At 34.5% G+C, this 17,531-nt stretch overlaps 1 protein-coding gene, 1 long non-coding RNA gene and 4 other non-coding genes across 9 annotated transcripts in view; 5 read left to right on the forward strand and 1 right to left on the reverse strand.

Annotated features, from left to right (window-relative positions):
• LOC116180612 (sex peptide receptor-like) overlaps positions 1-17,531 on the forward strand; it is a 561,029-nt gene that overhangs the window by 2,526 nt on the left and 540,972 nt on the right. The gene's annotated exons all lie outside the window — the stretch shown is intronic.
• On the forward strand, positions 2-92 carry Trnay-gua. Its single transcript is given in 2 exon segments — positions 2-38; positions 57-92. It is a non-coding gene; the product is annotated as a tRNA-Tyr (tRNA).
• Trnay-gua lies at positions 166-256 on the forward strand. The gene is given in 2 exon segments: positions 166-202; positions 221-256. It is a non-coding gene; the product is annotated as a tRNA-Tyr (tRNA).
• Positions 330-420, forward strand: Trnay-gua. The gene is given in 2 exon segments: positions 330-366; positions 385-420. It is a non-coding gene; the product is annotated as a tRNA-Tyr (tRNA).
• Trnay-gua lies at positions 494-588 on the forward strand. Its single transcript has 2 exons — positions 494-530; positions 553-588. It is a non-coding gene; the product is annotated as a tRNA-Tyr (tRNA).
• Positions 4,018-4,590, reverse strand: LOC116180635. Its single transcript, XR_004147151.1, has 3 exons — positions 4,464-4,590; positions 4,286-4,411; positions 4,018-4,237 (listed from the first exon to the last, which is right to left on the reverse strand). It is a non-coding gene; the product is annotated as an uncharacterized LOC116180635 (long non-coding RNA).

A 17,531-nucleotide genomic window follows, 5' to 3' on the forward strand; every position in this document is an offset into this window, starting at 1 on the left:
ACCTTCGATAGCTCAGTTGGTAGAGCGGTGGACTGTAGATGCAATTTCAGACGGTAATCCATAGGTCGCTGGTTCAAATCCGGCTCGAAGGAGTATTTTTTTACATTTCCTTATCTTTGTTCATTTCACTGTTGTGATTATCACTGATTGACGTTGTCATTATCACCTTCGATAGCTCAGTTGGTAGAGCGGTGGACTGTAGATGCAATTTCAGACGGTAATCCATAGGTCGCTGGTTCAAATCCGGCTCGAAGGAGTATTTTTTTACATTTCCTTATCTTTGTTCATTTCACTGTTGTGATTATCACTGATTGACGTTGTCATTATCACCTTCGATAGCTCAGTTGGTAGAGCGGTGGACTGTAGATGCAATTTCAGACGGTAATCCATAGGTCGCTGGTTCAAATCCGGCTCGAAGGAGTATTTTTTTACATTTCCTTATCTTTGTTCATTTCACTGTTGTGATTATCACTGATTGACGTTGTCATTATCACCTTCGATAGCTCAGTTGGTAGAGCGGTGGACTGTAGGTAGATGCAATTTCTGATGGTAATCCATAGGTCGCTGGTTCAAATCCGGCTCGAAGGATCAATTTTTTGTTTGTTTCATTAAAATGGTTGCAAAAGTGCTGGTAATTACACAATATCTTGCAATTGTCAAAAAGAGCTCTTTTTGAAAGTAATCGTGCCACGACTACTGGTGTGACAAGTGTTCGAAATTCGACTGACCGATACTTTTGTAATAGAAAGTGTAGTCGATTTTTGGTAAAAAAGGAAGGTTATACTATGCCTTTTTTTTGGCACGAAAAAAAATTATCTCAGATCGACCCGGAAAAAAATTTTCTTATAGAATGTGGCCTGTAGAATCCATAATTTCAAACAGTTCCAAGATTGGGCTACTAGTTCAAAAGTTACGGCCCTTTGAATTTTCTTTCGAAATTGGTTTCTAGTCTATAACTTTTGATTGAGAAGTCTGATCGAAAAAGCACGAATTGTTTTGGATTCTACCAGGGTTTTGTCCGACGCTCTCTGGATTTAAAGTGTGCCACTATGATATTAATCATTTGTACACTAAGATTACACATATACGTTATTTTCAGCGAGAAAATTCCCGGTGTGTGTCTAGGGCTATGTGTACCTACTTCTATAACCTTGAAAAACAAATGTGTGGAAGAGATTTAAATTTTGTTTCATTGTTTAATATTTCGCGCTTAGGGTTTAATAGCTTTTGGCGTTTTTACCATTGACTTCCAATACCATACCTATATTGATTTCTATTCTGCTGCTAACTTTAAACTTACTATACTTATTCTTATGTGTGTAGATGTTAGTAGAGACCGATTATAAATGATGAGCTCGGAAGTGTCCGGAAGCGTTCGATAACTATCGAGAAAGAGGGGGTTTTGCTATATAAGCAAATCGTATTATTATTCAGTTCAGTTCCCACTTCGATGCGTTTGAGTTTACATAAATTGTAAGTGATAAGGAATAATTACTGTTATAAATTAATCTACTTTAAGACTGTTACAAATTTTTAATTAATTAGTTGTAATAAACAAAACCATGTAATATAATTTACATGTAACGTGGTAACATCAACTGTCTTTGGCCTGTCAATCTGTCCGTCTGTCTGTACACTGTACATCGAGAGCGTTTTCCTTTTTGTAGTGGATTTCGAAGGTAGTTTTTCTTTCTAAACTTTGCTTTGTCGCAATCACATAGGGATACAGTTGAGGGGTTCACATTTACCCCCCCCCCCGGTCAATTTTAAAATTTTTATGTATCATGTTTACCACTTAGAACTCAAGAACGGCTAGACTGATTTCCATGATTTTTGATTTGTTGGATTCGTCTCCGACCCCAACAGTAGAATAACGGAATAACTATTGAAATATTTAAAAAAAACACGATTTAAAATGTGCACAGTGTGATTATGCAAAGAACGAGAAATCAAATTTAAGTACCTACACTCACAATACTTTCAAATATTTAAAGTACACAGAGTGTGCCTCTTAAAAGTACATATATTTAACGTGTACAGGGTGAGTGGACGTTTGCGCGGATTAACTTAATGCCTTGAAGATAAGATTTTTTGATAGAGTGCTTTTGTATTATGATATGGTTGAATATTCTCCACATTTTAAAATATTTGGAATTATGCAGGGTGCACCAAAATGGTACATTTTTTTTAAATAGAACCCCCTGTATTTGAATGCATGTTTGAATTATACGTGTAATAGTACGTCTTTTTTATTATATGGTTAATATCCGAAAAGCTAGTAGTTTTAAAGATAATTCGATTTTTAAGAAAAATTATTTTTTATGTAACGTGTTATACCCCTAACTTCAACGACCTTTTTTCGTCAAAACTTGATAGTTTTTCGGAATTTTTTTTAGAGAAACTAAATCGCGCAGGCGGTTAATTTTTGAATTGAGGCACTGTCACATAATTTTTTGTAGGTACATTATCACAAAAATTAAATTTTTGATTGACTTTCGCCAAACGTCATACTTTTTAAAAATTTCAAATGCCACCCCCTTAAACAAATTATACCTCTTGGTAGCCAAAACTACAAATTTTCCATTGATACAAAGAAAACCACACATTCCATAAGAAAATTTCAGAGAAAAACCAAGTCGAAACGCCAATTTGTAAAAAACCTTATTTTCTTAATCCAAGTGGGCCATGATGAACCAAAAGAGGTTCAATTGTCACAATTAACAGTAAAGTGTCGGCAATTGTTTTTTAATCAACGTTGAAAAAATGTTCCAAACTCAAGCAGAAATGGTTGATATAGTGTTTATTCTTAGAGACTGTTACCGGAATTGTTTGCTGGAGTCACGAGTGCATGCTGGCAGATATCCTGGCAGAACACATTCAGATCCACGCGTGTTTCAAAAAGTGAAAGATTTACAGCTACTGAGAGTGTAAAATGAACAAGTAGAGTTCTCGGGGCAGCTGTTGACAATCGTCATATTAGTGTGCGTGAAATTAGTACTCCCAGTAGTTGAAACGCGTGTGGATCTGGATGTGTTCTGCCAGGGTGTCTCCCACCGTACTCTTGTGACGCCAACCAACAGTTCCGGTGGCACTCTCCAAGAGTAAACACCATATCAACCAGTTCTGCTTGAGTTTGAAATATTTTCGCAACGCTGGTTAAAAAACAGGCATACACTGCCAATACTGTACTGTTAATTGTGAGAATTGATCATCTTTTGTTTCATCTTGGCACACTTGGGTTCAGAAAAGAACGTTTTCTTTACAAATTGGCGTTTCGACTTGGTTTTTCTCTGAAATTGTTTTATGTAATGTGTGGTTTTGTTTATATAAGTGGAACATTTATAGTGTTGCCTACCCAGAGGTGTAATTTGTTTAGGGGGGTGCCATTTGAACTGTTTAAAAAATATGACATTTAGTGAATTGATTATGATCCGAGAGATCTTAGATGCTACACCCTGTATATGAAGTAGAAATACTATAAAGTTGGATAAACGCTAATGAATCGGGGTGCTCGTTATTTCTTGTACCGACGATGGAATCAGGTTGCCCAGTAACTCTTCTAATTTCTTGAATGCCTCAAACTTTTGCTGGAGCATTTGTCAAGTCGCCTTGATTTGAAGAGCATTCTTTTGTTTTTGCGTCAACCTCTGAAGTTCAGTCTAGTGCTTATCGAGCAATTCCATCTTGCGATAATGTTCATCTCGGGATCAAAGGATGAGTTTTCGACACGCGATCTTTAGTCTGGCGTCCTGTCACGGTCGTCACTAATGTTGAGTCGCTTTCTTTGCGTTTTTTTTATTGAATTTGTGTAAAGCATTGGTTCGACTCTGTCGCATCTTATAGATGTTCTCAAACCCTTACATTTATCATTGGATATTAATTTTTTGGCCAGCTGCTGGATCAAAACATTGCCAAGTGCCAACACCGATTAACATATTGAATAAGTAACTCATTCAATGCTATGTACGAATGAGATTGCCCCTTCTCAATGTATTAACTAAGTAAATCAATAAACAATTCTCAAAACCACGTTTATTTAGCTGATATTAGCTCAAAATACAGAAATGCTAATCACATCACAATAAGTATGAATACTTCTAGCTTCCGTGATTGAATGAATTACACATATTTGGTGATGAACATTCTTTGCAATTTGTGTATGATGAATTCTTTTGTATTAACTGCTGGCACACCGTACTCGACCCATGTTTAGCACCACACCCTCTTAAAATGACACCTAAATAATTTTAAAGAGTATTATGAACATATCATCCGGGTTACTTACGGTTTGGCTTTTCCAAGGAGACGCAGAACATTTCATACCTTCCATTCGTCGTACAGGGTTTTTCGTTAGTAACACTTCCACTTCGACAAGCAGCTGAACTGTCATCGCAATTTCTACATGTTAGGGCTACGAGTAAATGAAAATTTCCAATGAACTGCCTAAAACCAAACGGACTTACCCTCTGATGAAGAAAAGCTCCATAAGAATAGTGTAACGGTCGCTAACAAAATATTAAAGGACATCACGTTTATTGTGGGTATATCAACAAAAAATAAATACAGATAATAGGACGCAGGCCGTGTCTATTTATACCTGTTGGTGAGTAGGACAATTAGATTAGATTGCATTGTTACCTAAAGCGCGTTTTACATGTTTTCAAAGTTTTGGTTATTTCACTTTCAACTGGAATTGTAAGGTATGGTCACAGATATGCGTAAAGAACTGTGGTAAGGCCAACTCTAAAGAATGGAGATTGAAAATTAATGTTATGTTTTGTGGTCATTCGTGTTGGCGAAGGTAAAGGAAGATTACTGAGCGAAAAATTTTCTTGTTGTCGGTGCTGAAGTTAACTAATTATGTAAGTTATGAAAGGCGTCCTTCTCACCCATTTTTTAAAAATTGGTATTTGGTGAAAGTGAAATACATTTGCAGCATGTAAAACTTATACTATGGAAGGAGATATAAAGCACATCTGGGACTTCAGAAATTTCCGGAAAGTTACTTATAATAATAATAATAATGACATTTATTGAGTTTTAATTAAGTAAGACAATATTTTAACCCATTTATAAAAAAAAAAGAATAACTCAATAGGGCGGAGTTCAGACTGGAGCTACCAAGATAACCCCGTCTGCTCTACCACTCAACCCTTCAACAATATGTATTAATTACAGTGACAAGAACAGCTGTTATTAAAGACCCGGTAATGAGAGAGAGAAAGAGATAACTATAACTAAGAGTGAAAAGCAAAAGCGCAGACTGCTATCTACAGCTAAAGTACAAAAATTTATAAAAAAGTAAAGAAAGAATGGTGTTGCTAAGCATGTTTCTGTCTTTCAAGGAGTATGAGGTACAATTTCTTTTTGAATGCATAAGAAGATAATTGTTTTAAATCAGTTGGCAATTCATTGTAGAGGTTGGCTATATTATAACTGAAGGAACGTTTAAAAAGTGTCGTTTTGTGGTGGGGTATCGTTATTGAAAGCTTATCTCTAATATTTAAATCGTGAACGGAGCTCCTAAAGATTACTTTTTCAAATAAATATGTAGGTGTTCTGGTTTGCAGTATATGTTATGGAACAAACAAGCGGAATGCAACAATCTCCTATTACTCATGTTTAGCCAATTCAAGTTCGTTAGCTTATGTGTCACTCGGTCGTATTTACGTATTCCAAATATTAGGCGAAGGCAAGAGTTCTGCATCTTTTGAATTCTCAAGGAATCTCTTTGGTCAATACATGGACCATACACACAGTCACAGTAGTTAAATTGCGACAGTACCAATGCTTCACATAACATTATCTTAATGTTACGATTGATAATGAACCTACTATTAAATATAATCTTAAGATTAATAAATGCTTTGTTTACAACTAGATCAATGTGTCTTTTGAAGCGTAGCTTAGAGTCTAACATTAAACCAAGGTTTTTATACTCATCAACGATTGGTAATACCGTATCTTTTAACCTAACCATTAATGCATGCTTGTACTTGTCAACAATTAACGATCTACCGAATAACATAACAGCTGATTTTCTACAATTGAGCTGTAGTCCATGCTTTTCAGAGGTTTGCAGAATGTTAGATAAATCAACGCTGAGATGCATATTCACGGTGTCCATATCTAGGCATGCATCAGATGTTTTATATAAGAGTTGCGTATCATCAGCATACATGTGATATGTACAGTGCTTTAGACATTTATGAAAATTTGAAGTCTATAAAATATATAATAGGGGTCCTAACACTGATCCTTGAGGGACACCTGTACGTACTGCTATAGATTTGGACACACATTTATTAAAAACTACACGTTGAGATCTATTGCTAATGTAACTTGAGATAAATTTAGCTGCTGAACTACCAAAACCACTATAATTTAGAATTGCGAAAAGTATATCGTGATTAATTCTGTCAAAGGCTCTGGAGTAATCCAACAAAACGAGAACTAAGATATTTTTACTATCAATAGCGGAAAAAATTGAATCTGTAACTTGTAAGAGAGCTGTCGTGCAACTATGATTTGCCCTAAATCCCGACTGTAAAGATGGTAAAATGTTTTCGCTATTCAAATAAGTTTTTATTTGCCCAGCCATGATCCTTACTTCACTTTCAACTTTTATTAAGTAACTTTCAGCATGTAAAACGGGCTTAAGTGCGCAATAAAATGATTGACTTGGTATCTTCATTTTATCTGGAAGTAAGGTAAATAAGCCATTAATTCAATTGGCAATCCGCCATAAAAACAAGATATGGATTCACCAACAGCGTGACCAAATTATCTCTAGTGCTAATTTGGGATCTATTTTCTACTTTATCTTATCGCTATTCCAAAATAAGTAATCAGTGTCACAAATAGAAACTATATGTATAAAATTACATTTAAATACAGTAATAAATTCCGCTATACAGATGTGGTACCTTTTTTAAAGAGAAAAATTCTAAATGAATCGTGGAATATGTTGTGGAAAAACTATTATAAAACTAAAAGTACACAATATGCTAAAATACACCCCACGGTTTACTCCAGGCCATGGTATGAAAAAAATTCTGCATTAAATCGTTGGGAATGTACCGAGATAGCTAGATTGAAGTTTGGGCATGGGAGCTACCCAGCTCATTTGCATAAAATTAATTTAAAACCTACGTCGCAATGTTCATGTGGATACGAAATTGGAGATTTGAACCACATATTTTTTGCATGTCCCAATAACACTATAGCTACGAAAACATTACTAAATGAATTACAATCGCATGGCGTGTCTTTTCCCATAGAATTAATCTCCCTCCTGGCACTTGATAAAGAGCCAATATGTAGAAGCTTACTGAACTTTTTAAAGAATAGTAAATTAAGAATTTAAAAATATATACTTCGCGTCCGTTTGTGACCATCCATTGTTTGCCCTCCTATGCAACCGAGGTCTGAGTCTGTGTTTTGTGTCTTGAAAGAAGTCATTGTGAGGGACACCACAATGTGAAATTTTGTGCCCCTGTTTACTCATATTCCTGAAATCCCATCTTATTCGCGATAAAATAAACATTCAAACCAATCAGATAATAAGGCCCATGGGCTAGATCCCGAATAGCCTTAATTAATTAATTAAATTAAAAAAAAAAAATACATTTAAATACTTTCATAATAATGGTCGAGATGCGAAAAGGGCACTGTTAATGTTGATTCGATTAGACTGAATTTTTGACATTACGTAGTATATGGCTAGAGCTATGCCCATATTGAATTCCATGCAATTCGGTTTATAACTAACGGAAATATCACAAACCTTCCTTATTTATTGGGCTACATTTCCAATTCGTTTTAGTGATATCGTGCTAACGGGCAGACGGACAGAAACCGCTAGGTGATCGTTAATAATTCATGTCATGCAATGAAATTAGAATGGATCACAAGCAGTTTATTCGGCTTTCGGCATATATTATTAAGCATCTGGTTCTTTTCCCAGTTTTATGAAGAGAGGTACCAGTATTTCATTTCGCGCCCTGTTTCACATCCAATATCCTTCAAAACGGAAAGCTTAGCGTAAAGTTCAAAACGATCGAGTAATTTGGCAACTTTTTCCAATCATTATAGCTAGGTATTGAATAAGTGAATGATTTTATAATTTTTCTACATATATTACATGCTGGTGACGAGGAAAAGAAATTACCTATTACCAAAGATTATTAGTTACTCTTTGCTATTACGTTAAATTGAACATAAACAATTTAAACTTATGAAAATATTATGTAGAAACCACTAACTGTGTTTTAGAGAGAAAGATGAGTAATAAATTCAGTTGAAGTTCTTTCGTAAATTTTTATTAACAAAATTCTGATTCAATTATTTTTAAAAAAATCGAATATGTTTTAAACTGAGGAAGGTGACTATGCAGGTGTGCATGTCCTATATCGAGTTCCTACACATTCCCTACCTTATCACGAATAAAAAGTGATAAAAATGGCTTTAGCTCTTTACTACTGAAATCTCTTTGATTTAATAACTTTTCTACCACTTCTTTTCATCTTGCTTGAACAGTTTTATTCTTCAGAGAACGAATTGTCGCTTGTTGTAACTCTCTTATTTCTTCAATAGAATTTATTTCTAGAGAAAATAATTTAAGTATACAGGGTGGTGACTTGCGTAACGCATCATAGGGATTTCAATGAAAAATTCATAACATGCGATTATTGGCTCCCCAAATTATTTTAGAGCAAAAATGTATTAAGGTTTTTTGTAGAAAACATTTTTTTACGTCAATGAACCGTATTAGTTTTCAATTTTTTGCATAATAAAGGCGGAAAATTGGACAAATGAAACCCCCATCTTTTTCAATAATCTGTGATGCCATGGAATTTTATAATACAAAAACTACACCAATATCCGTCATGCCATGGAATGTCTGCTATAAAACAAATGAAATTCTATCAAAAAGTATTATATTTAGAACAGCGAATTCAACATAAAGAAAGACCAAATTACTAAAAACGGTTTCCTAATATAACAATTTACAATAAATGTTCGAATAAGTCACCATTAACTGCAAGACAGTAACCAAATCGATCATAAAATCCATTTCGAACTGCTGCTAATTGATAACTGGATATCTTTTTGTTTTAGAAAATTCCATGGCATCACAGATTATTGAAAAGGATGCGGGTTTTATTTTTCCAATTTTCCGTCTTTATTCTGCAAAAAATTGAAAACTAATACGGTTGATTGACGTAAAAAATTTTTTTCTACAAAAAACCTTAATAAATTTTTGCTCTAGAATAATTTGGGGAGCCAATAATCGCATGTTATGAATTTTACATTGAAATTCCTATGATGCATTACGCAAGTCACCACCCTGTATGTCTGACGATAGTGCCATTAAGTCCAGGAGGCAGCAACATTTTTTGTGCACTCATTTCTACAAAGCTGCCATTTTATTGTTTTGAGACAAGTAAACAAAATGGTAGTCTACCGCGTCGGCGGTATTGCCTAAATTTGCAAACACTTCTTGCGTTTTACAACTTTTGGAAGATATTCCGTCACTCAACGTTTCCAAAACAACTCTGCCAACGTTCAATCTTTTCTTTCTATCGTCTCGGGCCCAAAGCCTTCTAATTGTCCCACCTCGCCGTACGTTGCTCATGTTTATTAATGAACTTAATGAATGTAAAGCCTCCCAATAACAAAGTCGTGTTAGTTGTTCTATTTTCACAATCTTGGATTTGTTGAATGTATTTTTTTCAAATTTCCACCAAATCGGTCGGTTGGTTTCGGCAATACACTAATAATAATAATAAGATCCCGTGTGGGTTCGGGGATAGAATAGGCCCACTCTCGCCCTGGAGATCGTAAAAGGCGATCAATGGGTCCAACCACCTTTAGTACCTACTTACCTACCCACTTGACTTTCCAAATCCCACGTGGTTTTTCGTACCACTACTCCTTAGTAGTCTGATACGCGCCATTTGATCTTGCATACATTTTAATCTGTATATATGTGTTCTTTTACTGAGTCTCTCTTAATATCTATTGTAATTAATTTCCGCCTATCTTACTAAGACGAAACGTTTTACGTTTAAGTTTGCGCACATTTTTATACAGGGTGATTCAAAATTGAGTGCAAAAATTTTACCAGCCAAAAATAAGAATTTTTTTTAATATAATCGTATCCTAGCATTGCTTCGTTTTCTACCTACAGGATGTAAACGTTGTTTAAAAACAATTTGCTTTCATTTATTTTATTCCCCCCACCAAAAGAAGGCCTTTATTATGTCAAATAAGCCTACCAAATTTTATTTAAATCGGCTGGTTTTTGAATTGCTAAAAAAAATAATTTTTTAAAAACAATTTCTTATTTTCGTTTTTAGTTTTTTCATTGTAAACTACCTACTAAACCCTGTACTAGACATTTCTAATTAACACATTATTCAGACACTTTTTAATGGAGATTTTGAATATGGCATCCCGTTTTTAATAACTTTTAAGGTGACGGAGAAACACGTGGTAACTTTTAATTTTTCTTATGGGCGCCGTTTTGGAATTTGACATTTTGAGAATACGTCTTTTTTTTCTTTTTACAACGATATATCACACATGGTGGTTCAGTACCACATTTATCCTAAAATTACAATTTTTATTTTCTGAGAAGTGTGCTTTGCAAAAACAATTTTTTTTTTGTTTTTAACAAAAGGTTGACTTACCTATTTCAAATAGTGTCATTTACGTTTGTGCTAGTTTTATTGCGAAAATATTATTTATTCTTATGTATTTTGTTCTAATTTGAATTATTATGTATTTTCATGCAAAACGAAAGTAAGATGAAAATCGAATTTTCTCAACACTAGTTCCCTGCCAACGCTGCAACCAGACAGATGGATCAAGCTGTCAAAACTCAAACTTTTGTTCACAATAAAAGAACATTTTGTTTTTCCAAAGCACTCTTCCCAAAAAATTAAAAATTTTATTTTTAGGAAAAATGTGATTTTAATCGCTAATCTTCATTTACAGTTTTCTGAACTAGCAATCGTTCCTCTACACGCAAAAAAGCACTAGCACTACAAAATCATGAAACAAACAAAGCTGTACAATCCAGTTTGCATTAGCAAACTTCAAAAAAAAAGGAGGAGAGTTTTGTTTGTGTACAAATTATTCGCACTCGAGTCCCGATTGTTGTTTTGCAATTAGGAACGCACGCAGATTCAAACAAGGGTGCCTTCCGGCTTATTATTTCCAAACACTCTTGAGTGACAGTACTTAAGCTACTATTTGCTGTCACGCTAATTCATTATTTATTTATTTATTTATTTATGGAGTTGTTGACGTGTCCTTTTCTTTAAAAAAAAATTAACGCACGCATTATCGGCGCGTCTTAAAATGTGTGCGCGCCTTGAAAGGTTTCGTATTACAAGGCGAAAATTCGCGCGATCTCACACAATTGCCTTTTGTGCTCGACAACATAGAAATTAGTGTAGATTATGAAGAGGATGTAAACTAACCAATATCATTCAAGATAATGATTGTGCCCAAAACACGGGGAACATCGGCTCCGTCGTAATTACAAACCTACGCCACTTTCGGCATTATTCTCGCACCTTTTTGATGGCACTCTGCCGTGTAATAATATTGTCAGTTATGCTAATTTCGAGCGGTCGCCATTGTTGTACTTTATTGCCGCGTCATTGCGTACAATACGCAGCTCGCAATTGTCGGAAACACCGTTCCTCCAACCTATAATTTATTACGACATCGATTTCACCAATATTAACATTAGACTGTGAGACGCATTCAAATGCTTAACAATTGGACAATAACAGTCTGAGAAGAAAATGCAATTGTTTACGTCGTGCGAACTCGCGCGATAATCTGGCGTTAAAATTTCCGCGGCATCAAAAGTAAAAAAATTAAGTTGTAAGAGAGAGGCCCAGGTGTAACTGTAGACCGTCGCTTCCCTTTGATACCTGCTGGTTATACACGTTATGTAGATACCATATATATTCTTTATTGGGGATCTGTCGGTGTCGGTCGCTTTAAGTATATCTAAAAGGATTAAGGAACGCGTAGACGTTTACAAAATAAAGAATTATTTATGAAAAGGCGGAAATGCCATGTATTATAAGAAAGGAGAGAAGACGGCAACCCGTATATAGAATCTCTTAATTAAAGGAGCGCGAGCGACAAAGAACGTTCTTCGTGCAGAGGCCATCGGCAAAAAAATTTCTAAATATTTATTTACAAAACAGGAAGCCCAAAATGAACATAATATTTTTCTATGTTGTCCTTCCAAAATAGCCTTTTACTTTTACCAAGACTCGATGGTTATAGGATAAACAGATTAAGGTAACAGAATGAGTCGCGATCCTAAGCTGATTATGTCAATCTGTTGAGTACTTGGAAAAGATGAAGAGCTAGCCGACGGTTGTTATAAGCTGCTTAAGAAGGACCTACATCACTGCTAAACTTTTTCACTTCATTTAGCTTTCGAAATATCAATAGGATGTGATATTAAGCTGCACGTCAGTAAGTTCTCGCAAATATCCGAATTGTTATTAATCTCAAATGAAATTTGCCATTTTTAAATCAACCACAGCCACTTTTACCGACATTTTCTGTATTCGAGTTACCAGACGAAATACATTCTCATTGTGGTCTGTTAGGCGTTAGCTATTTAGTTCAGACGTGTTGTACCTAGAGCTTTTGCCATCCTAATTAAGCAAAACCGTCCAGAAACGTTTTCAAAGTTTGCTGGCCCTGAGCGCTATAGTTTTGTGTTTAATTTAGCCCAAATTAAGACCTAGAGAAGAGTTCATTTTTTTTTTGATAGGGTTTAACATCTAAGGTCATATCCCCTTTATACACCAGTTTGTACCACACAACTGCTTCTACTACCTCGCATTTTCAGGTCACACTTCTTGGTATATACCGACATCTTTCAGTAATTCAAGTGCCCTTTTCATATTCACAAGGTTGCACAAGTTATCCACGTACGCCATTTCTAATTTATGTGTAAGGCGTTGTAGTTGGTATTTTGGACAATTTTGTATTACGTGTTTTATATTCAATACCACCTGACACTGATTACAGCGAGGAGCAGCTTCACCTTTAAGCAGATGTTGATGCGTAAGTTTAGTGTGCCCTATTCGTATACGGTGAGCCTTTACATTATCTTCCCTAGGTGTATGCTGCTGACCATACATGCCAGAAACGCGTGGTTTAATATTGCCATAGTGCAAGAATAGAATAGTGAAACAACCTTACGGAAAAAAAAGGTAACCGATTTGGACATCGAGATTTTTTAGTACTGGACGCGACAATCTGAAAAGGGGGCGCAGAAGTCGTGAATTTTAAAAGTAACCGATGTTACAAACTCTTAACAATAAATTGCCACTTGGCGCTACACTAGAATAGATGGCGCGTTTTGCAAAGCGAATTTACAGAAGGAATATTATACCTACTTTTATCTCATTTTTATTTGTAAGAAAAATAAAGAGAATCCATGCAAACATCCCGACAGGCGACAATAATGCTCCTTTGTTATTACATTCTCGAGTACGTCAACTGAGTCATCACATTCTACAGACCTCGTTTAAATAACCTACCTTAATATTTCAAATGTTAGGTACCTACTTAAATCGCATACGCTTTCATATAAGTACTTAGTAAAAGTTCACTGGCCACAAATTCGTATTTTTGGCGCATGTATTTTATGTTTTTCCCCCGAATATATGAACGTTTAGAAGTAAGCAATTAATAATTTATAGTTCTACACGTGGCAAAATCATCTAGATATGCTATGTACTAGCATAGGTACTAGGTAGTCACGTTGTGGGAAATTCGCAGAATACAGAATGTAATTTAGGTACCTACTCATTATTAGTGAAACAATAATACAGAATTTTTCTGAAGACGTGATGAACGAACGCAAAAAAAATTCATTCGTGTGTTATTTAATTTACAATGTGCGAACAATTTAATAGCTGTAGGCTCATCTGAACTTGACAATTTTATTTCGAGTTATGGATCTGGATGCCTCCCACAAAGTTCAAACAAAACCTTAGAACGAGTTTTTTGAGGAGGGTCTTCTTTAGGCGGTTCCAGGGCGGTTCTCTTTGTGCCAAAGGTGAACTTCTTCTGAATATCATCACTAATCCTACAGTCTTATTACTTAATCATTAAATTAGCTCCCCCAAAAATTAATACAAAAAGAATTGCCAAATATGAAATCACTTTTTACTTATAGGTACATAGCTCAATCTTATTATACGGGGTGGTGACTTGACGAACGCACCATAGGAACTTCAATAGTAATTTTTTAATTTCCGATTATTGGCTCCCGTAATTATTTTAGAAATAAAGTCTATTTAGGTTTCTTGTAGAGAAAAAAATTGCGAATCTGTAGATACTATTGTTTTCTATTTTATAAATTCAGAAACAGTAAAAATTTAAAAATTAAAAACTGACGCGTTTATAAAGTCTGTAATGCCATGGAATTATGAAATCAAACAAAAGCGCCTGCATTTCCCATTAGCGCCATCAGTGAGCTTTGTTTGATCGCAAAACTACCATGGCACCACTGATTTGCTTAAAAGCGCCAGTTTTTAGTTATCCAATTTCTTGGTTTTAAAGTTCAAAAAATTAAAAGCCATAGTATGCATGTATTCCTAATTTTTTTCTCTACAAAAACCCTAAATAGACTTTATCTCTAAAATAATTAGGGAAGCCAATAATCAGAAATGAAGAAATTACTATTGAATTTCCTATGGTGCGTTGTTCAAGTCACCATCCCGGTATATGCCTGCGATCCTGCACTCTGCTCAGAACAAAACTACCGAAAAAGTTCTTAAAATAGTCATTTTCCTATTTTAAAGATAGTTGCAAATCTTTATCACAAAAAACTTTAGTGCCATTGAAGGGACACCCCATATTTTACACAGAACTTAAATTCTACGTGAACTATACGTCTCTACATACGGATTTTTTTCGTATTCCTCAGTTTCAAAAGCAAAAATTTTGCATAGTTTTCTTATTATTTATATGTTCCCGACCTTACAAACTGCAGGAAAACCTAATTCGGAGTAGCCGGCAGAATACTCGAAACTGATCTAAGGAAATTCTTACCTCGGACCAGGTTCGAACACCCGACCTCCGCCTGTATAAGCCCAACGCTCTACCACTGAGCAAAGGAAAAGACATAAGTTTTGCAGTGGGCGGCTACCTGCGAATGGTTTTATACTAGAAGACCTATAGTTATAAGTTATAAGAATAAAATGATAACAAATCTTGATACGAACAGTTTTAGAACGATTGAGGCGTTGTCCAAAACAGACGAAGATCTTAATCTTTACAAGAAAAAATAGTTATATATTTGTCAACTCCAACTTCCAAGAGCTACCAGAGGAAGTAGGTATTTTGTCCTATTTTTTGGTGAAATTTTCTAGTTCTGCTTAGAGTTTGGGAGCCGAAAATCGCGAGAGAAATCCTAAACAACATGACATACCTAACGTAAACTGCACTTAAATGTAAATGCCTAAAATTGTTTTGATAGGCAATATATAACAGGAAAACTAGTAGGGATTTAGTTAATACGCTATAATAAGAAAGCTTTAGAGAATTCTTTTGTATCTGAATTACCATGTTCATCTTTTTAGTTTTAAAACTTTATTTTGCGTAATGCAAATGTCAAGTCTTTTTACGCCCCAATCACGTGTCCATTCTGGATACATTCCATGATGTTGATACAATAGCTCGGCTACTTATCTTCCTAATAAATTTATTGGCTCTAAACCTTACAATTAAAAGATTAAACGCCGGTTTTTCATCTTACCGTTGAGGGTGTATGAGGTACTTTTATTAGTAACAATAGAAGTTACTTTTGGAACTCAAAATAGGTACATTTTTCTGGTGAAATGTTGAAGTTCCAACCGGAGTTCCTTATAAACCGTTCTGTAATGAGATTTAGTGATAAGAACAAAAAAAGAAAGATGTTTTTTAGTATTTCAAGAACAAAATATTGGTCATAAAAAGTCATAAAAATTGTATAGCAACTTGTAAAAACAGATAGCTACTAATTGTATTTCCTCTATGGTACTATTTATTTTTGATACCTACTGAATACTGAATTTTCTCCTGAAGAGTTGGAAAGGAGTTTAGACAGCGCCACACTGATTATAAAGCCTACACCTTTAGCAACGGAGGAGGAGGATCAACCATATTCCAAATACCAAGTAAAATATTCATAGATATGATTACAGTTCCTGATTATCCCGCAGGAGTTCTGAAAGTTTTTCGAATATGGCGTTGAATAACACATTTCTTAAAGTTTTAAAAGCCACTTTATTAATAGTGTTTTAGATGAAATTTTCTGAGGCTAGCACAGATGTTAATTGCGCAACTTTTCCTTAATTAGACTATCTTCATACCTTCTATGGTTTGAATGATTTCGGAAATCCCCATGATAGACATCCTTATCTTGGACACAGTGTATATGCTCATCTCCGTTACGGATCAACTATCTTGCGTTACCCAATTCGAGATTATGGAATTCAGAACGTAAGGTATGAGTCTAGGTATGAGTTGTTCCGTATAGAGCATTAATTACATTTTTTTTATAAGAATGTTTATTATCTGACATTAAAACACAATAATGATTATGAAATTTTTGAGTTTTCGTACCCTTTTTGTACGAATAATATTTCAGCACAGTTTTGAAGCAAAATTTGGAATTCTGATTAGAGTTTTGGGTCGATATGCAGAAGTTTTGCTCTAAAATGTATATTTATTAAGTAAACCATAAATCATAATAAATATTGAAAGCCCGTATATGGAACACCGTTGTATCTTTTAATAACTGAACACCCGGACTAAAAAAATTAACTATAATTGACGCAATGGTACTAAAATTTATAGAAATTTACTTTGTGTTAACAACAATTGCCTAGTTGAAATTAATAATTGCATATCTTCCAATAACAACTCGCAATAATTTCCTCTTTTACAATTTCAAATAACGGTTTTTGTGCGAAATTTCAAAAACCGTTATTGAAATGGCATATTTAACAATTTCAAATCGGCAGTCTTATTCATATATCACGATTTAGAAATAACGTGTTGAAAATTTTAATGTTCAAAAATTATCGATTTGATATTATTAAATAATCTTTAATATCACCTTCACGCTTTGTAATAATTTTCAATTTCAAGTTGAAATAAAAAATTCAATTCTCTATTTCAAACTCGTAACTTTGGAACGCACAATTTAATTTTTAATATCAACTCTGTGATATTGGTAATTCGATTTACTTATATGTCATGACATATAAAAAATTGTGGCGCCATCTATCGAGTGATGTCAAAAGTGAGGAGCGAACCTAAACCCAACTAATCACGTTTGATGTAATTACCGCGAAAATCTACTTTCAAGTGCTTATTTTATTACCCATATCGTTCATAAATACATTGTGCGAATAATATTGTCAAAAAAAAAATGTACAATTACCTACGCGAAATGGAGATTTTAAATTCTGTTCCGATTATTAAACTTA

The sequence above is a fragment of the Photinus pyralis genome, unplaced genomic scaffold, assembly GCF_008802855.1.
Source record: "Photinus pyralis isolate 1611_PpyrPB1 unplaced genomic scaffold, Ppyr1.3 Ppyr1.4_LG9, whole genome shotgun sequence".
NCBI classification, from domain to species: domain Eukaryota; kingdom Metazoa; phylum Arthropoda; class Insecta; order Coleoptera; family Lampyridae; genus Photinus; species Photinus pyralis.